At 43.7% G+C, this 22,166-nt stretch overlaps 1 protein-coding gene across 5 annotated transcripts in view; it reads right to left on the bottom strand.

The window, feature by feature from the left end:
• The window catches only part of Cyp2r1 (cytochrome P450 family 2 subfamily R member 1), a 700,872-nt gene that overhangs the window by 413,763 nt on the left and 264,943 nt on the right, over positions 1–22,166 (bottom strand). The window lies entirely within an intron of this gene.

The following is a 22,166-nucleotide window of genomic DNA, read 5'->3' as shown; positions in this document are numbered from 1 at the left end:
GCCACACGGTGTGCACTGACTTTCCTTGCTCGTTTCCCGGTGGATTACAGATTCCCGCCAACTCTCCGACTGCCAGGCTGTACACCGCAACCCAGCTCGGGATGACGCAGCCGTGCTGTTTATCATCTGAGGAGCTGCCTGGCTGAAAGAGGCTGCAGAACCGTAGTGTGTGTGTGTGTGTGTGTGTGTGTGTGTGTGTGTGTGTGTGTGTGCTGTTGTGTTAGTGTTCATATTTCGGGCCTCTAAAGAGGCTGCCGAACCGGTGTATGTGTGTGCGGTATGTGTTTGTGTTCATATTTCTGGCCTCGATGGCGAGCCCATCCTTCATGGTTCCATGGTCGTATCGCTCATTTTATGATTACTCGCTAGTAGCGGACTTTGAACGTCACCAGGGTTCTGTTCTGCTATTTGATGATTCGCTGTCCACAACTACACGCCGTGCCTGGTAGATTGGCCGCTAGGGGGAAGGTGCGAGTTTTCTTAGGAATTTTTAAAGAGCGTCTTTTGATTTGTCCTCAAATGAAATGGAGACAGCTCTGTGCTCACTGCCTACCTGACATCTACAGACTGCTAATTCTGTTGAAGAAGGATAAGTACGCAGATTCGGTTGAGGGTCCTTAAAATCTGAACTTTGAAGGCAGAGCAAGACATCACTTAAATGTTAACGTTCAGAGCAATTAGTATCACATTCTAAATATTTTCATGTATATATGTAATATATATTTGCTTTTACGTTTATCTATTTATTTTATGTGTGTGTTTATGTCCCTGTGTACATTTATGTGAAACTCAGAAGATAACTTGAAAGAATTGGTTCTCTCCTTGCACCATGTGGATTCTGGGGAGCTGAACTAAGAGTTCACAACTTGGCAGCAAGTGCCCTGAAACATTGTGCTGGTTCCTGTTTCCTGTTTTTTGTTTTTTTTTTTTTCCTTTTCTTGTCTTTCTCTCTTTCTCAGTCTTTACACCCGCCCCCATGCTCTCAACAGTTTATGAGATTGGTTTGTTCTCTAAATTGATCAACACTGGCTCTTGTTAGTTTTGTAATTATTTATTTTATGTGCATTGCCTGTATGTATGTCTGTGTGAGGGTGTTAGATCCCCTGCAACTGTTACAGATAACTGAGCTGCCATGTGGTGCTGGGAATTGAACCCAGGTCCTCTGGAAGAGCAGCCAGTACTCTTAACCACTGAGCTGTCTCTCCAGCCCAGGCTCTTGTTATTATTTTTTTTTAGATTTATTTATTTATTTATTATCCATACAATGTTCTGTTAACACGTACACACCAGAAGAAGGCACCAGATCTCATTACAGATGGTTGTGAGCCACCATGTGGTTGCAGGGAATTGAACTCAAGACCTCTGGAAGAGCAGCCGGTGCTTTTAACCTCTAAGCCATCTCTTGTTATTTTTAAGAAGAACTTCTAACTTTAAATTGATAGATAAAGTTGTTTTATTTGCCCTGAAGTAGCACAGTGCCTAGCACATATAAGTGCTTAATTTGTATTGCTGAATGAATAATAGATTTTGAATAAATGGGCAAGTTAAATACTCATTTAAAAATAGCTGTGGAAACTGGAGAGATGGCTCAGCATTTACCTTGTAGAGGGCTTGGATTCAGTTCCCAGCATGCATTTGGTTCAGCTTACAATCATCTGTAACTCTAGTTTCAGGAAATCTGACTTCCTCTTCTGGCTTCTATAACACTTGCACAATATGGTGTTCTTACATATATGCAGGTAGAACACTCATACACATAAAAATAATTTTTAAAAAAAAATATCCAGATTAGCTCATCTACCCTTAAGGGAGATTTTTAAAAACATTTGAAAAATCTTCACAGTGCTTGTCTATAATTGTGTGCCTCACACAAATATAAACAATTTTTAAATAAATAAGATCATGTTAAACTGGCTCATACTAATACACTTAAAAAGTTTTAGTCAACTTATTATGCCTATAAGAAACGACTGTATTATTCTTAGTAGTTGGAGGTCTAGTATACAGGAATATAATAACTTATTATTGGTGCTTTACTAGGTTATTCTCATGTTTTGCTGTTATGAAAGTAGTACAGTGACTGTTCTTCTACATGAATACCTTTTGTGTACTTGATGAGTTTATAAAGCTCGTGAGGCCCAAGGGAAGAAGACACATTTACAGCTATAATGAATGTATGTTAATTGTAAGGTTTGACATCAATTTCTGCTCTGTGATGCCCGACAGGCCACTTTGTATATACCTTCCCCAGCACTGGATATTTATTCCTTTTCTGTTGCCAAGTTGCTGAGCAGACAAAGCTAACGGCCTCTATGTTAATTCTAACTGTTCTTAATAAAAACCCAGGGTCAGATATTGGGTGAAAGCTAAGAGATCAGAGAAGCAGAGTGGCCAGCCACTAAAGAGACATTTTACCTCTACTGGATCCTCAGACTGAAGGGGTGATCCATCCTGTCCTCAGACGGCGTCTCCAGACTGCCCCGAGCTCCTGTCTCCTTCTGCTAAGCTTATATTCCTCTCTTCATCCAGCCATATCACTCCTGTCTCCACCTCCCTAGTGCTGGGATTAAAGGCAGTGGATCCCAGGTGCTTGGATTAAAAGTGTGAGCCACTTCCCCCTGGCTGTTTCTCTTTGAGACTAGATTAATCTACTGTAGCCCAGGGTGGCCTCGAACTCACAGAGATCCACCCGCCTCTACTCCAGAGGGCTGGGATTAAAGGCGTGCGCCACCACTACCTGACTTTTATGGCTAGCTAGTGACTTAGCTCTGCACTCTGATCTTCAGGTAAGCTTTATTTGTTAGATTACAAACAAAATATCACTGTACCACTAATATGAGCTTGTCTTTTATTTGCTAGTGAAAATCTTTTCATATGTGCCTTTCTTTAATGATTTGCCTCTCATTTTGTTTGCATTGTTTTCTCATTAGCTTGTAATCATGGTAATGTCATTGTGTTCCTACTAGAGAAAGATCTTTCCGGACACAACCAAAAGAAAAACCTTCTGACACTAGCTCACATAAAAGCTGGCGTGTGTTTGTTTTAAATGTATAATAGAAAACCATATAACTATTCAAAGATAGGGATTTATTTATTTTTTATTTTATTTTATTTGTAGTCCTGGCTGTCCTGGAACTTCCTCTGTAGACCAGACTGGCTTCGACCTCACAGAGATCCACCGGCCTCTACCCGCTGAGTGCTAGGCTTAAAGGCAAGCGCCACCAGTGTCCAGCAAGAGTAACTTTTAAATAAGAGCAAAGTTGAATTTTCTTCCCTGCGGACTTGCTAATTTCCATAATCATATGTTAGCAATTGTAACTCTACGCTGGAGAACTGAGACGGAGGTGGTGCTACATACAAGTGAGTTTGTACCCTCGGGGAAAACAAACCCACTGTGGACTTGACGCTTCCGTGCTTTCAAATAAAATATGTTATGAATCTCGCGACATTTTTGATCTATCAGGTTTTTAAAAAAAAAGCCAACAAATCCGCTAACGTCAACTAGTCAGTTACCTGCAGTCAGTAATAACACATTCCGTATGATCAGACAAATATTAAGGGAGAAGTTTCTTGTTTTTCCTGGCTCGAGCCCGCAGTGGCAAATGGGGAAATGGTGACTGTGTCCTGCCTGCATTTCCCCTTCACACTCCGTCCTTGCCAACTAGACCATCTTCTGAGGTGAAACAGGGAGGGAGAAGAAAGTCTTAAGTCAGCTGCTTCAGTTCTGTGACTGAGAGCTGGTGGATGTTTCCAGTTAACCTGGTCACTTCCTGAGTCCTGTGGAAACCCCTTTTGTTCCAGTGAGAACATATTGGTAATCTTTCACACTTGGCTAAATGTACTGTCTGGCTGGTTTTTGTTTGCTTGTTTGTTTTGGTTTTGGTTTTTTGAGACAGGGTTTCTCCATGTAGCCCTGGCTGTCCTGGAACTCACTCTGTAGACCAGGCTGGCCTTGAACTCAGAGAGCTGCAGTGCCTCTGCCTCCTGAGTTTTGTGATTCAATGCATGCACCACCACCGCCTGGTGTCAGCTCATTGTTAATCGCTAGCATCTTTGTGTGGATTTTTTTTTTTTATCCTCTGATGCGATCCTTTTCAGTAGCCTAGTATGATCCAAAGGAACACTCACAGAGGAGTACTTTGCCTCAGACCTCAGTAACTGTGGACTTTGACCAAACCCCAAACTCGTTTTTCAGTGTATCAGCAAAATTCCCACTAGCTCGCTGGCTCCAGGAAGGCAGAGAGGCTTTGTTCATTCTGCTCACTGATTTATTTTAAACATGCTAGAGTAGTGACAGTGTATGATAAAGTTATGTGAGCACCGACTGAATAAACCCCTCAGTGTGAGCCAGGCACTGGTCCACTGTGGCCTCTGACTCTATGGTTCTATTAGCGCAACTGCACTAAATCCTTGAAGTTTCTTTCCCTAGGAACAGCCGAGGAGAAAGCTGTTACTCACGATGCACCCAAAATTGCTCTAAAAATCTGTTAACTTCAATTTTTTCCCCCTAACTTAGTGAATAGATAGTCAGGAGTTGCAAAAGGCAGTCCCTCCCCCTCTTTTACTGCGGATTTCTACTTTTGGTGGTTTTCCATTTTATGGTGGAATAGTTGGCATTTTACTTACTTGGAGCCTCCGCCAAAATCGAGACAGAGTCCCATTTTACCACTCACATAATACTTAACTTCACTTACTTGTTTACATATATTGTCTCTCTCTATTAAGCCTTGAGCCCCCGGGAGACAGGAACTCTGCCGTGTTCCCCACTGCACACGTACCGAATGTGTCACACAAACTCAGCAGCGCTCAGTGACCTGTAGTTGGGAGAGTCAGCAGTAACCGGCAGGATGGTGCAGCGTGAATAATAAACACCCATGGGCAGATACTGGGGTTCAAGCCGAAGATCCGAAAAGCAAAGCAGCCACACCACGAAAGAGATCTTACCTCTACCAAGGTTCAGACAAACAAAGGGGCGATCCTGCCTCTACGAATTCTCAGACTGAGACTGAGACCTGTCTCCCATTTTATATTCCTCGCTAGCATTGGGATTAAAGGCATGTATCACCACCGCCCAGTCTCTATGGCTAACTAGTGTGGCTGCTGGCATTAGAGGTGTGTGCCACCATGGCCTGGCCTGTATGGCTGCTTTGGCAAGCTTTATTAAAACACAAATAATGTACCACTATAAGATGGGTCAGCAGGTGAAGGAACAACTTGAGTTTGGTCCTTAGTATCTACATGGTAGACAAAGAGGACTGGCTCCTGCAGTGTCTTTAGCTTCCACATGCGTGTGTACATACACAACAGAAGATAAAGAAAGACAGGCTTAGTGATTTCCCCAGACAGTACTATGGCCCACGTTTGCGTCCCACAGCCCTAACAGTAAACAGGAGGATTTGGCTGATCATGTCTCTTGATCATTCGCCAGGAACTGCAAAGTTGATCAACAAAAACATTGGAGGACAACCAACTCAGCAGAACACTGTTTCTTTAAAGCCAGCTAAGAGTAATTTCTAGGCCTGAAAAGAGCTCAGAGGTTAAAGCACTTGCTGCTCTAGCAGAGGACCTGGGTTCAGCTCCTAGTATGCCAACAACCTGCAACCCCAGTTTAAACAAATCTGATGCCCTCTTCTGGCCTCCACAGGCACCTTAACCAATGACTATAATCCTCTAACATATACAATGTTATTTTCAGTTCTCACCAGGGGGCAGGAGGCATATGATTCTCTTACTTGAAATAAATTCTTTTAAAGTAGAGTTTATGTTATACTTCTAGAAATGTATTTCACATTTAAAGTTTGTGACGTCAGGAATCCAGGTGCAGGTATGGAATAAATGGTGGGCATATGCGTGGAGGTCTAGACTTTTCTTGTTGCTGAAACAGAATCCCTGACAAATGCTACTTAAGGTAGGAAGGGTTTGTTTTGGCTCACAGTTTGAGACTGCGGTCCATGATGGCAGTAGTTTAAGCCAGATGGTCACAGGGCATCCATCACCAGGAAGCAAAAAAAAAAAAAAAAAAGAAAAAGACGGATATTTGTGCTCACCTTGCCTTCAGTGCAGTCTGGACCTCAGCCCATGGGTTGGTGCTGTGCACTTTTAAAGTAGGTGTTTCACTGTAGTTAACCCGATCTAGGTAATCCCTCACAGGGCCGTATCTCCTAAAGGATTTGTTTTTAAGAAAAGTGTTCTAAGGATTGTATGCTGGGCACTCCAAAATTATGGTAGATTATGGAAGGTATAAGTTTTTTGTTGTTGTTTGCTTTGTTGTTGAAACTTGTTAAATGAAGATCATCTGTAGAGATTGAAGTTCGGTGGTAGAATGTGTGCCTTAGCGTGAGAAAGTCTGAAAGTTTGATCGCCAACTCCAGATAGGTCAAAGACGATGTAACTCCTTAGACTCCAAACCAGTCTGAAGAAGAAATGAAGAGAGAGCTCCTTACGAGACAGGCACAGGCAAGGACTCAGTTCCTCAGCAAATAGTCTCAGCACTTGACAAAGGGGCTCACACAAAATTCAAACGCTTCTGCACAGGAAGGAAAGAGTAAACGAAGGGACAACCTACAGAGTGGAAGAAAATCTTTGCCAGCTATGCATCTGACAGGATTAATATCTAAACATACAAAGAAGTCAAAAGTACTAGGAAATAAAATAACTCAAGAAATAAGTGAACTAATAAACGAAACAGATACCTCAAGAGTTGAAACACAAATGATTAATAAACACAAGAGATAAATAATTAAATTTTATCCTTATCAGAGAAATGCAAACTAAAATCAAATTGAGATTCCATCTCACCCCAACTGGGATGGCAGTCATTAAGAATATATATATTATATGTATACATTATATATGTATATATTATATATGTGTGTATATATAATATAATGGCTAGGTGTGGTGGTGCACGCCTTTAATCCCAGCACTCTGGAGGCAGAGGCAGGTGGATCCTTTTGAGGCCAGCCTGGTCTACATAGGAAGTCCACACTGGGTTTGTTTTCCCAGAGGGTACAAACTCACTTGTATGTAGCACCAGCTTCGTCTCAGTTCTCCAGCGTAGAGTTACAACTGCTAACATATGATTATGGAAATTTGCAACCCAAAATAAATGAATACAAATTAAAAAGGAAACAAAACCAAGTGCCGGCAAGGACATGAACAAAAGAATCCTCATATGCAGCTGGTGGGGATTTAGTTCAGTCAATATGGAAATCAGAATGCTGGTTATTTTTTTAATTGTTTATTTATTTTTGAGGCAAGCTTTCTCTAGGTAGCTCTGGCTGTCCTGGAACTCACTCTGCAGACCAGGCTGGCCTTGAACTCACAGGTATACAGGTATCCCCTGCCTCTACCTTCAGAGTTCTGGGATCAAAGGCTTTTTGCCACAGGTAGAATGGTGGTTCTAAGGAAAAAACAAACTAAAAAACAAAACTAAAAATTGGTTGATCATATGGCCCAGCTTGACCATTCTTAGGTATTTACCCAAAGTATTTAAGTCGGCATATAGAGACACTTGTGTATCAATGTGTATTGTAGCTCTATGCACAGTGCTTAAATTATGGAAACAACCTAGATATAGGAACGGCCAACAGGATAGGAATGGTAAAATGTGGCATATACATGCAATGAAACTTTCTCTCACTTGTGGTTCCTTGATTTTAGGCATACAAGTAAAAATAAAATTGTCTAGGGGGAAATGGTACTAAAAAGAGGGAGCCGAGAAAGTAAGGTATGGGAATGGGCGAATGCTCCAAACACATTATATACTTGTGTGAAAATATCTTTCTGCATGCCAGTTCGTTTCTATCCCTCTGACAGAACACCATGACCAGAAGCAACTCACAGAAGTCTTTGTTTGGGCTTTCAGTCCAGACACTCTACAATGGCCAGATGAAGTTCAGACTGGACTTGAACTCAGAGATCCACCTGCCTTTCGAGTGTTGGGATTAAAGGCATGTGATATCATCTCTAGTCCCTAAATATTTGGTTTTAGCTTATCTTTCTTGCCAGTTTTACTCAGCTGCCAAGGTGAAGCACAATCATATAGTATACCCTTAAAGACTGATGTGCAGGGTGCCTGATGGATAAAAATAAACCATAGCAGTGGGGTTTGAAGTACAGACTCCTAGGGCTCAGAGGTTAGCTACAGTGCCCACGCTAGGTGAAGTGGGAGGCAGAGACCGGAGACTGCTCCAGGTTCAGCTGTTTGGAGCAGTGAACAAAAAAACTAGACTCAAACAAGGTGGCATGTGAGAGCCAGCACCTGAGCTTGACCTCTGACCTCCACGGGCAGGCCACAGGTACATGTGCACCTGAAGTCACACACATATACCACGCATACACACAAGTGCAGAAATATAAACTGAGATTTTTTTCTTTGTTTGTATTTTGAAACCAGGTTTTTCTGTGTAGCTCTGACTGTCCTGGAACTTGGTAGCCTCGAACTCACAGAGATGTGCCTAAACTAAGATTAATAAAGAAGTAAAGACACCTTTCTTTAATATATTTGAATAATAGTTTCATGTAGAAATTATTTTACCTCTTGTAAGTGCTTTCTATTTTTTCTAAATAAGCTTCCACTTACTGTCCTAGCAGAATAAAATATATTCTGTTCTAGATTTTTGAAAATAGGAATGTATTCTGAGGTTATTTGGGAAAGTGCTCTCTGAACCATGAACAAGTATTTCTCTCCCTATGGGCCACAGCCAGTGTTCTTTGTTGTTGGGACTATCTCTCGGTTTCCATGTCCTCTGGCCTGTTGTTGAGGTAGCAAAGGTAACAGAAGAATGGATATTTCATGATGGAAATAATATATTTTTAAAGTTTATTATTTATTTATTATGTATGCAGTGTTCTGCCTGCAGGCCAGCAGAGGGCACCAGATCTCATTCTAGATGGTTGTGAGCCACCATGTGGTTGCTGGGAGTTGAACTCAAGACCTCTGGAAGAGCAATCAGTGCTCTTAACCTCTGAGCCATCTCTCCAGCCCCTGGAAATAATATTTTTTATAAATAATTCAGACATATGCATCTGCTCTGTTCTATTTTCTTCCCTCAAGGAGGGAGAGAAGGTCAACCCTGCAGTAGGCTAATGATGCCTCGGGTATTGTTCATGATAAAAGCAGCGCACCCTTCTGAAATGTTATTAGAACCTCGGGCTGAAGCTAAGTGTGAGATTCCCTTCTCTGCTGCTAGGGGGCAATTAATGCCTTGGAAACGGGGCGGGGAGGACCCATTAAAAAATTAAAAATCCTCCCCTCTCCATCCACTGTGCTTTGGTAAGGTAAGGCTCTCTGAAGGAAATTCTCCATTTTTCATTTTGTTGAATTTGCATTCACGTTTTCCTTTCAGAGCTAAGAACCACACATGCAAACCAAACTGCGCACAGCCAGTGGGGAACAGGTGGTGTCTTGAAGGAGGTGGCTCCCAGAGTGTGCTGGAAAGTGTTAGACGAGGGGAAATTGCTACAGTTCCCCTCCAGGATGTTTTCTTTTATTGTGTATTTTTCATTTTTTTACTAAGGAAAAAAAATTCCTACAAAAGGAACTTTATTTGACCCACACTGACATTATGCCTATGTAAGTAATTGTGAGTGTAAATACCTATTACTTTTCAGCTGCCTATAAAAAAATACATCTTTAGAAGAACACGATAGAAAATAAAAAGCAACTTTTCCTTCCCAATAATCTATTCAAATTTCTAGCAGAAATATTGAAACTCATTAAGACTATCTATATACTTTTTTTAAAAAAATATTTACTTATTCATTATGTATACTATATTCTGTCTGTGTGTATGCCTGCAGGCCAGAAGAGGGCACCAGACCCCATTACAGATGGTTGTGAGCCACCATGTGGTTGCTGGGAATTGAACTCAGGACCTTTGGAAGAGCAGGCAATGCTCTTAACCTCTGAGCGATCTCTCCAGCCCCTATCTATATACTTTTAAATTTAGAAAAATCTGCTCCCTTTCACACACAGTGGGACTCAAACTAGGGCTTTGTGTATGATGGTTAAGACATCTTGTGTTGAGCCCAAGCCCCATTTCTCTAAGTATGTTTACTCATGTATACATTGTTCCAGTGACCTTTTTGCCAAAGAATATGTGTTGTAGATATTTGTTTTACATAATTCAAAACATCAAATCCCTGTTGCAAGAAGACTCCAGTTTGCTTCTCATACCTAAGACTCTCCAGCCCAAACTCAATGAAGCCTAACACTGAAAAGTTGCTGCTGGCATTCTGGGTCCTCCCAGCATCCAGATGGCCTGTCTGTAGCCTCGCCAGAACCAAACCCTTCCTGCTGCCTGTTCAGCTGGCCCTGGATGGCAGCCCCAGACTACACCAGCTCCAGTACCCCTTAACTCTTGATTGTCTGAGACTTTTAAGAGGTAGGGCTTGTAATGTGAATTTGGTTGAAAAGGTAAGTCAAGTTTTAATTTAGAAGCTGAGTTTACATAATATCGATCCCCGTGACTTCCCTGCTCCGTGACGGGCTTCCTCTCACAGCAGCCCAGACAACTATTGGCATGAGAGGAGCAGTTTTTTGGAAGGGAGTGTGTGTGGGCAGCTTGCAGGTGAGGGCAGGGCTGCCAAGGCCGACCATGCGGTTTGTCTTGCGCCTACACCCAGTACCTGACTCGGGCCTTTCTGGAGCTGTCCTATACACAGGGCGGTTCTGCTGTTTGGGGTGTGGTCAGTTTCAAAAAGCATTTCAAAAAGCCAAACACACAAAACAAAACAGAAAGAGAAAACAACCCATTGGCAAGACTTTCACGCAGCAAACAAGAGTGTGTAATGGCAGATATAAAATGACCACACGTGGATTTAAGTGGGGACTTCTCTAGAGCAGTCGAGCCAGGAAACAAACCTGCCTAGTGTTTTTAAAGCACCCTTGTAAATCTTACTAGGGGCAGCCATTGTTTTCATCTGAATCTCACACAGCAGCAAGCTAAGCTTCAGTGGAGAGATTCCCCGCGGCTTTGCTCTTCATCTACAGACGACAGCAGCTCCTCTGCTAGGGTGCTTTTCAACTGGTTGGAAAAGTTATTTCTAGATGAGGCTGTGACTCCATGTTAAGTTCCCCCTTATACCTCTGCGCTCACTGTTATTTAAATGTTATTATTACTGTTATTGCTGCTGTTACTATTGCCAACTTGGCCCAGTTGATTAGCGACCTGAGATATCCAGGTCAATACAAAGTCCTGTTTTGGGACTGGAGATGCAGCTCAGTTGGTGGTGTCTGCCTGGAAGGCACAAAGCCCTGGGTTGGCTCCCCAGTACCCAAAAGGTAGTGTGGTGGCACGCACTGTGATCCCTGCACTTGAGAGGCGAAAGAGAGGATCAAAAGTTTAAGGTCATCCTTAGCTACGTAACAACGTCAAGGCCAGCCTGGGATACAAATAAAAGAAAACAATAAACAAATAAAAGAAAACAGCCGGGTGGTGATGGTGTACACTTTCAATCCCAGCACTTGGGAGGCAGAGGCAGGTGAATCTCTGTGAATTCCAGGACAACCAGGGCTATGCAGAGAAACCCTATCTTGAAAATTAAGACCAAAACCCAAACAAACCAACAAACAAAACAAATGAAACCAAAACCAACAGAAAAAAAAAAAGGAAAAGAAAATTTCTGGTTTATAGACCAGAGTATATGTTCACAAAGGTGGAAAACTGTTAGTGTTAGGCTTTATAGAGCTTTATGAGGAGGGGGATCAGAAGAAAGGAAGAAAGATTAAATAAGCAAATAAATAGCAGACATGTAAATTAGAATTGTGAAGAACAGAGCTTAAAAACAGAACTTATGGAAGGAAGAATTAAAAATTAAAAGGCCAGAGATCCATACGACCTGATCCCACTGACTATAAAGGGCAAGGAAGCTATTTCCATAGTGGCATCAATCACTACAGGCTCACAGTTGAGAAAGAGGGACAGAGAAGGCTTTGGGGACATCTCTACCCCGCCAGCTCCCCCTCCCCCCTCCGGGAAACTATCAGAGAGAAGTCTTAACAATTGTGATAAGGATGCTGAAGTGTAGCTCTCCACAACTGAGGACTCCTGGCAGGGGTGGGGGGGGGGGGAGGACTCAGTTTCTTTAAGGGCTGGTCACTGGGTGTTTGACCATGCTCCCTGAGTACATAGGCAACACATTGGACTGCTTGTCCCTCCCTCCCTCCCTCCCTCCCTCCCTCCCTCCCTCCCTCCCTCCCTCCCTTCCTCTCTCCATTTCTCTCTCTTTCTTTCCTTCTCCTTCTTCATGGGAGGGAGGTCACAAGGGTGGAGGGGCAGACCTGGGAGGACTAGGAAGTGAGTGTGATGGGCCATATGATATGAACTTCCTAAACAACAAAAATATTATAAAAATGTTTTTAATATAATCAAGACAAAAAGGAAGTCTATAAAATAAAAATAGCCCCTATCTCTTCTGATTTGCCGCATTCAACCTGTAGCAACGGGTGGCTACCCACCCAACCCAAACTGCTCAGCAGTCAACAGAAGGGCACTTGAGCACAGGCTTCTTCTGTGGCTCACAACTCACGCTCTTGCCTTGACCCTCTCACCCACTGAACTCTCCTCAGATCTTCACTCCCTACATGTTTCTCTGTGTACAACGTACCGAGTTGCCGCCTGTGCCCAGATCTTGTCTCCTCGCAATGATCTAAGAGTGTGAACACTGGGCCCGTGCATCCAGCCATGCTGTCTCAGGCTGGGTAACACTCCTCCCAGTTGGACTCAGTCCTCAGGCTCCTCTGAAACACACAGTGCACTAGAGAGGCGCTTAGGAAAGAGTGTGTCCCCAGGAGAGGTGCACTATCACCACCTTGATGTCACAGTTCAGTACACACTTCCAGAAAACAAGCCTTGACCACCTACAAGCACAGAGCAAACGGCACACCACTCTGCATGCAGATGTCTGGTTTTCAGTCCTATGCTTGCTTTCTCTTAAAATACTGAAATACTGAAAGCTATTTGGCTTGCAGCTGGGTTTTCACAGTACAATAACATACTACCACCATAGAGGAAATGTGAGAAAAATTATTACGAAAGCAAAAAGGGAACTAAATAGGGGTTAGACGTCAGCTTTTCCTCTTAGTACGTCTGAAGATAAGCCCAGCTAAAGAGGAAGATTGGTTAAAAAAGGAAGAAAACATTAGGTTGTCTAATGTTGGTTTACTATTCTTGTTAAAATTCTTTCTTAAAGTACACTTTAGTTCTGTGAAAAGAACTTTACTTCTCATTCATGGGAGAAGACCAAAACTTAGGAGACCATTCCCAGGGTCTAGTGTCAAAGAAAACAGTTGTTGGCATAAAAAATACAAGTTGATACATAACAAGAGTTATTTTTCTCCATTGCCACGAAGGCTCCTTTTTTTTTTTTTAACAGCATCCTTGCATAAAACCCTTTGACCAAATTTCACAATGCTCGACTTATGCTAATAAGTCTTTATTTAGTTTCAGTCTTTCCAAACAAGCCCCTGTGTTTCTGACGCAGCACACAGCACGTACTCATCTGGTCCTCACAGTCCCCTGTCCCTTGACCCGCTATGGAAACCTGGTTCAGTCTGTTCACTTACAAAGGTGAAACCAGACCCCGTGCCCAGTGAGCATGTTTTGTTTCGGTGCAGGGGTCCACACATCCACACAACTGTGTGGAGCTCCCCTCTCTGACCCAGGAAAAAGGTCGAGACTGGCCGCCATCTCCTCTCTGACCCAGGAAGGAGGTTGAGACTGGCTGCCATCCAGCCCAGCTGCCTCAAGAGCAGCTCAGTTTGCTTGTGGCTCTTACTGACAGACAGGCCCTTCCCAGCAGCACATTGAGGGAGCAATTTGCAGAGAATCCAGCACCGTCTGTGAGTTAGGGTGGCTGGTTCCCACACATCAGGAAAACACGTTAGCCGCCTTCTGCAGCTTGAGGAGATTTTGTCTGCTGTGTGTGTATGGATTTCTGGGGACTCGACCACTGGGCTACCCTCCAGGGGCCCACAAAAGGATTTGAATTTATTTTTTTAGATAAGACTTGGCTGCATGGCCCAGCCTGGCCTTGAACTCTGATCATCCTGGGATTGCAGGTTCATGCCACCTCGCGTCATATTGAGTGATGGTGCTGGGGGTGGGGAGAGGACATAGTTTGTCTTCTGTTTGTAATTATCATCAATATTTCTACTGTGCGGAAATAGATTCCAGGAAGACTTAAAATGTATTAAATCTCTTTAGGACTCGAAGCTGAAGTTTTTGAAAATGCAAGTTATCTCGTATTTAATTGATTTTAAAAGATACTCAGTCAGTCTTTACTTAAAGTCCTCTACGACATACCCCTGTTCCCCCAAAGAGAGGGTCTTGCTATGTTTGTGGACCATGCTGACCTTGAACTCATAATTCTCTTTCCTTAGCCTCTTGAGTGCTGGGGCTACATAGTTGTGCCGCCTTGCCCCGTGACATTTACTCTAAAAAGGAAAATGACACAGAGTAGTAAAATTGTGGAAGGGCCTTTACCAGGACAAGGGTTGTATTTGTCCCGTTTTTGTTCCTTTTGATGACTTCAGCCACAATGGCAATGGCTCAGGTGCATGCTTTTTCTCTATTGCTAGCATTATCCTAACAGTATCCTGTCTTGTTTGGGGGTGCCTGTAACCCAGTCATCCAGCCCCTTTATGTATCTTCCCAAAGCCAGCATGCAGCCTCACCTAAACACAAAGCAAAACACACTTTCATTTGTTGGCAGCTTGCAGAAGGCAATTGACGGCTTTCGGGAGAGACTGTTTCCTTCCCCTATTATGTCACCTTTACCCCTAGGGTACTTCTCGGAGCTCTGGCCCAGTCTTCCTGTGAGTGCCAGACAATGGCTTCCTTTGGAAAAAAGAAGTAGTGAGCTTTGCAGACGTGAGGAATTTACTGAAGCAGCCCAGCTCTCCAGTCAGCGTCTGCACAGTAAATACTGCCACAGAGACAGGAGGGGACGGGAGGGGACGGGAGGGGACGGGAGGGGCGGTCTTTCCCTCTATTTTACAGCAGAGGAAAATGAGGCCCAGACAAATTGGGCGTCTTCAAATCTAGAGCAAGAGTTCTTCTTTTCTCTGTCATGAATCATCTCGTCCAGCCAGGAAAATCTATGGGTTCCTTCAGAATACTATTTTTAAAATTTTTTTTAAAGATTTATTTAATATGTACACAGTGTCTGTCTGCATGCATGTTTATAGGCCAGAAGAAGGCACCAGATCTCATTATAGATGATTGTGAGCCACAATGTGGTTGCTGGGAATTGAACTCGAGACCTCTGAAAGAGCAGTCAGTGTTCTTAACCTCTGAGCCATCTCTCGAGCCCCCAGAATACTATTTTTTTAAAAAGATTTATTTATTATGTGTACAGCATTTCTTCCACGTGTGCCCGCATACCAGAAGGGGGCGCCAGATCTCATTACAGATGGTTGTGAGCCACCATGTGGTTGCTGGGAACTGAACTCAGGACCTTTGGAAGAGCAGTCAGTGCTCTTAACCACTGAGCCACCTCTAGCCCCCCAGAATACTTTTTTAAGAGCATAATACAAAGCACACGAGGCTGGATATTTATAAAGCTGTGCAACAGCTTTAGGATCAATTAAAAAATAATATAGGTAATTTATTGGCTTATTTACATTTTTTATTATGTTATTTTGTTTTTTTTTTAAACAGTTTCATTGAAACTCATTCATGAACTATCCAAATCATTCATTCATAATATACTATTTTGTAGGGCCCTGGTCTCCCTTATTCCTGGGGTGCATTGGCGGGGACAGTTTATAATCAGTTAACTAAGCTTCCTGTGTGTTTCCGTGCTATCCCTGCCCTGCCTGGCGGTTAGCTGCAGAGAATCTTCTTCATTGTTAATATGGTAATTTCCCACCTGCCTGGGCGGAGAGATCTTTGTGCTGTAGTTAGGTGGATAAGGGCTTCCCCAAGTCTGAATAAACGGCCTCAGGTTGATCTCCTTTCGAATGACCCTGGTCTCTGTGTCTTTTGTTCAATCTCCAGGTCCTTGCCCGGACTCGCATTCAGTACAGTGGCCGCAAACTGTACCGAGGGTGTAACACCTAAACCGGGTGTTACACTATTTGTTAGATTTTGGTTGTTGTATAACCATCACGTAGATAATAATTTGTAACATATTATGTCAAAAGTTCTGTCAATAAAGGAAAAAAACTACCTCAAATTTTAAAACTGTTATTTATGTATGTATGTATGTATGTATTTATTTATTTGTTATTGTGTTTGAGCATGTGTGTGTGTGTGTCATGGAATAATCCTTCTGTACACTGTGAAAATGTGTTTCTCTCTTTCTTAATACAAAGCTGATTGGCTGATAGCTAAACAGGATTTTCAGGGCAGAGAGAATGCTGGGAGGAAGGAGGGCAGAGTCTGAAGACTTGAAGCAGATGTAGAGAGAAGCAAGATGAACATCCTATGGCACGTGGCAGAGGGTAGATGAAAAATATGGGTTAGTTTAAAATGTAAGAGCTAGTTAGTAAAAGCCTGAGCTATCAGCCAATCATTTATAATTAATAATAAGTCTTTGAGTGGTTATTTGGGAACGACTGCCCAGACACATAGAAATTCCACCTACATGTGTGTGGGACATGTTTATGACCATTCAGAGGCTAGCGAGGGCCAGAGGAGAACAATGAGTGTCCTGCTCTATCAACTCCCTGCCTTACTCCCTTGATATGGTCTTACGTTGAACGTGGAGCCAGGCTGGTGACCAGCAAGCCCCAGCATCCTCTACCCACCCCAGTGAAGGATACAGACTAATGTATGATCACACCCAGCTTTTTAAACACGTACTGGTGATTTGAACTCAGGTACTCTTAAACAAGTGCTCTTACCCACTGAGCCATCTCCCCATCCCACAAATTAAATGTTTTGCTTTCTTTTTTTCTTTTGTGATAGGATCTCACTATATAGTTGCCTTTAGCCTAGAACTTACACCACTCGCCATGGGCTGGGCGCTTTCTCATCAATCACTAATTAAGAAAACTCCAACAGGCTTGTTGTCTACACACAGCCCAAGTCGTATCCTTACTTGAGGTTCGTTTTCCTCAGATGACTATAGGCTATTTCAAATTGACATAGAACTAGCCAGAACACTATGTAAACCATGCACGCAGAGGAATATGCCTTATCATGTCTTCCAAGGGCTAAGATTAAAGGTGTACTTACTATGCCTAGCCCCAAACTAGAATTTTTATGTTATAAATGCTACGCCATCAAGGAAGTGAACAGGCAGTCCACAGAATGGGAGAAAAACATTTGCAAATCACGCATCTGATAAGGGCTATGTATCCAAAACATGTAAAGAACATTTGTAATTTAGCAATAAAAAGATAATACAATTAAAGAATGGACGAAAGATTGGAGCAGATAGAAATCTTTCTCCAAAGAAGATAGACACATGACCTATAGGAAGAAGGAAAAATGTTAAGCATCATTAACCATTAAGGAAATGCAAACAAGTCACACAGTGAGAGACTGCATTCAGGCCTGCTAAGATGGCTATAATAAAAAAGACAGAATAGCTAAGGTTGGAGAGGACCTCAAGAAATTGGAACCTTTGCATACACTGCTAGTGACGGAGGAGCGTGCAGTCACTTTGGAGTGTAGTCCAGCAGTTTCTCAAAGGGTTAAACATAGAGTTGCCATGCGACCATGAAATTCTAAGTATACTTCCCTAGACAAATTAACAAGTATATTTAACAACTTCTATACCAGTGTTCTTTTTTTAAAAAACAATTTTTTTAAATTGAGTCTTTGGCAATTTCACATCATGTGACCCAATCCCACTCATTCCCCAGTCCCTCTGTATCCACCCTTCACCCTTGTCATCCCCCCCCCAAAGAAAAGCTTAAAAAGAAATAATAAAAATAAAAACACAAATAAGAATAGTAATCAAAGCCAGGCGGTGGTGGCACATGCCTTTAATCCTGGCACTTGGGAGGCAGAGGCAGGTGGATCTCTGCGAGTTCGAGGCCAACCTGGTCTACAGAGTGAGTTCCAGGACAGGCTCCAAAGCCACAGAGAAACCCTGTCTCAAAAAACCAAAAAAAAAAAAAAAAGAATAGTAATCAAAAAGAAAAATAATAACAAACAAACAAAACCTGCTTTGCTCCTCCGACTTTCTTGCCTCTCCATTGCCTCTTCATCTTAGTGGCACTGGGAGCTCCAATGTTATCATGAAGTATATGCTTGCCCAAACAGCTTTACTTGCAAATGCTCATTGTGTAAAGCGTTGTTGGTCAGGTACAAGCTCTGTGGTTTCTGGTCCACCATCAATGATGGGCCCTCACCAAGACTCTTCTCAGCTATCCTGCTGTTGCCCCTAGTCGCGAAGCTCCTGTGGCTATGGTTCCACGGGGCCAACCTCTTCACATCCTGCAGTAGGACATAGATGGGGTAGATGGTGAGGTGTGCCAACTCAAAGCCCTGGATGTGTGTCTGGGTGGCAGCTGAGTTGGCCCGTCACCTCAGGTGAGGGGTGGGGCCCATTTTCCCAAGGGGGTGGGGCCAGCTCTCTGGTGAGGTGGGGCAACTCTCCCTGGGCCAGTGAGGGCTAGGGCCAGCTCGGAACTGTCCTTGTACTTCAACATGTGGTTCGGCACATTGTTTAACACATGGTTTGCATGACCAATGTTGGAACATGGTCAGTGAACCTCTACACAAACCCAGCTGCATCAGGACCACAGATCCAGAAAATGGCCAGCAGCAGCAGCTTGGGCCTGGTTGGCACTATGGCCCCATAGTGGCAGCTCAGGCTTCTCAGGCCAGCAAGAGCACAGCAGCATGGGTTCCCGGACTCCAGCATGGCCCCAGGTGGTAGCTAAGATCCTGGACACTCGCAGGCCTTCGGTGAGAATAGGAGCTACATTCAACACCACAGACCCTGGCTGTGGTGCAGCCATGGACCCAGACACGGTTCCCGGCCACAGCTTGTGCACTGATATCACTACGGCCCCAGGTGACAGCACAGGCCACCAGGCCACCCCGGTCTGTGTGCCTCTGGTGGCAGCCTGACCCTCTGGCCCGAACATGACCTCAAATGTCGGCCCAGACCTTGGGCATCTGTTACCAGTTTTCGTTGGTAACAGGAGATACGGACATTGATGCAGTTCCCGGCTGCGGTAGGACTATGGACCCAAACATGGCCCGGAGGAAGCTCAGGCCCCAGATAATACCCTGGCACCAGGTAGCAACACAGTCCACCCAGATCAGGATGACCCCGGCAACGACAAGTCCCTCAGACCCCGACATGGCCACAGGCAGTGGCTCAGAACCCAGACATCCTTGTGACTTTTGGTGGTAACACGGGCTGTGGCTGTGGTAAGAAAATGACCCAGGCATGGTCCTTGGCTGTGACTCAGGCCCCGATGACAGACACCATGGCCCCAGGTGGCAGCACAGGGCACTCATATCTGTACGCCCTGAAGGCAGCATGACCCTCAGATATCATGGCCCCAAGTGTGGACTCAGCCCCCTGGCATCTACATGGCCTTTGTACACCAATATTCTTAACAGTGTTATTCTTCGGTCAGCAGAACAGAGGCATCTACTTCATCCTGGGATCCTCAGGCAGATTTAAGTAGAACCTTGTTGTCACCATTAGTCTTTATTATAAGCATGCTTTGTGTGGGTTGGTATGTACAAGTTTATGTATGTATGTGTGCACATACACATGCACATACATGGAGAGGTCGGAGGCATCTTGTTCAGTCGGTCTCTACATTATTATTATTATTATTATTATTATTATTATTATTATTATTATTATTATTCTTTCACATACTACATCCCAACCACAGTTTCCCCTCTATTCCCTCCCTCCAGTTTCTCCCCACTCACCTCTCCCCCATATTCACGCTCCCTACGTCTCCCGTCAGAAAAGAGCAGGCCTCCCAGAGATATCAAACAAACATGGCATAATATGCTACAATAAGACCAAGGATTTACCATCACATCAAGGCTGGATAAGGTAACCCAGTAGGCAAAAGAGTCAGTGACCATCCCCACTCTCACTGTTAGGAATCCCACAAGAACACCAAACCACTCAGCCATAAAATATGCAGAGGGCATGGGTCAGACCCCCACAGGCTCCTGATCTCTGTGAGCTCCCATGAGTCCCAATCAATTGATTCTGTGGGCCATGTTCCATGTTCTCTTGGTTTCCCTGGCCCCTCTCTGTTCCTCTTATCATTCCTTCCCCTCCTCCTCAGGATTCCCTGAACTCTGCCTGATGTTTGGATGTGGAGCTCTGCATGTGTTCCCACCGGTTGCTGGAGGAAGCCTTACTGGTCACTTAGATGAGGATTCAGCGAGACTCCAGTCCCAAAACATTCTGCAGGCAGGACAAACTGCAAGTCCAAGGTTTTGTGGCTGGGTTAGTGTCCTAATCCCTCCATTTGGGGCCTTGCCTGGCTACAGAAGATGTCCAGTTCAGGCTCTGTGTCCCTCATGACTAGGAGTCTTTGCTAGGGTTACTCTCATAGGTTGTATGGAGTTGCCATTGCGCTAGGGTTTTCCTTAGCCTCCAAAATGCCCCACCCTTCCAGTCATTTCTCCCAGCATTTTCTCCCTTCCCCCAGTGGATGCCCCCATCCACCAGCAAAATCTATTCTATCCCCTTCCCAGGGAGGTCTTTGCATCTCCCAATTAATCCCTCGTTGTTACTTAGCCTCTCTGGATCTGTGGCCTATAGCATGACTATCTTTTACTTTGCAGCTAATATTCACTTATGAGTGAGTATATACCATATTTGTCTTTGTCTTTCTGGGTCTCGGTTACTCACTTAGGATGACTTCTTTGTTTAATTTCTTTTCTCTTTCTTTCTTTCTTCCTTTCTTTCTTTTTTTTTCAAGATAGAGTTTCTTTATATCTCTATAGCTTTGAGCCTATCCTGGAACTAGCTCTTAGCTCTTGTAGACCAGGCTGGCCTTGAACTCACAGAGATCCACCTGCCTTTGCTTCCTGAGTGATGGGGATTAAAGGCATGCACCACTGTTTTTTTTTTTTTTTTTTTTTTTAACAATTGAGCAATACTCCATCATGTAAATGTATCACATTTTCTTTATCCATTCTTTGGTTGATGGATATCTAAGTTATTTCCAGCTTCTGACTATTATGAACAAAACTGCTATGAACACTTGGAGAGATCAGGGATATAAGGGACGTACCTAAAATATAATAAAAGAGATTTACAGCAAGTCTATAGCCAACATTAAGTTAAATGGAGAGAAATTCAAAGCAGTTCCCATAAAACCAGGGACAAGACAAGGCTGGCCACTCTCTCCATATCTATTCAATACAGTTCTTGAAGTTCTAGCCAGAGCAATAAGACAACTAAAGGAAATCAAGGGGATACAAATCAGAAAGGAAGTCAAAGTATTGCTATTTGCAGATGATATGATAGTATACTTAAGTGACTCCGCCTTATTTTTTGAGATAGGGTCTCTCATTGGACCTGGAGCTTACCCATTCAGCTGGACTGGCTGGTCAGTGAGTGCTAGGGATTCCCAGTGCTTAGAATTATAGGTGCAGGTCACTGCCCACTTTTACATGGATGCTGGAAATTCGAACTAAGGTTCCGATGTTAGCATGCCAAGCACTTTAGCGAGAGTAATCTCCCCAGCCCTGAAAGCACCCATTTAACATTTTGTGTGAATGATTAAAACTGTCAAGAGGTGATGTTTGATGGGGCCCTTCCCTTAAATGTGACACCCTCCAGTGTGAAACTGCTGACCAAGCGTCTCCCTCGTTACAGCCCAGCTATTCTAGACACTACACTCATCCGGAGTGTGCTCAGGCGGCAGGAGGACCCTACAACTACAGCTAAACACACACTCCAGTCATAACCGCTCCTGACAGCCCACACCAGCTTCTGAAAGCTGCCCGCTAAGCAAAACAAGCTTTGGTAAGCTTCATGTGACCTCGTGGTGCTTCTCAGTCAAACAATAGCAGGATCATTTCCCTTGGTGGTGTTTGTGACTGGGGCCAACACAGTCATTCATTTGCGCGAAAGACTGTGTTGTGCTTGGCGCGAAGACCCTAGCCACACATCCTTTCCTCACTATTTAAGCAGGGTCTTTGGCTCACCTTTTGGGTTCTGTGCTGACCCGTGCTGTAGCGATCTTAGGTCTACTGAAAGTTCCCCTC

The sequence above is a fragment of the Alexandromys fortis genome, unplaced genomic scaffold, assembly GCF_014885135.2.
Source record: "Alexandromys fortis isolate MF-2015 unplaced genomic scaffold, M_Fortis_MF-2015_v1.1 scaffold_45, whole genome shotgun sequence".
Classification (NCBI taxonomy): Eukaryota; Metazoa; Chordata; class Mammalia; order Rodentia; family Cricetidae; genus Alexandromys; species Alexandromys fortis.
This window is presented reverse-complemented; position numbering and strand designations above follow the sequence as displayed.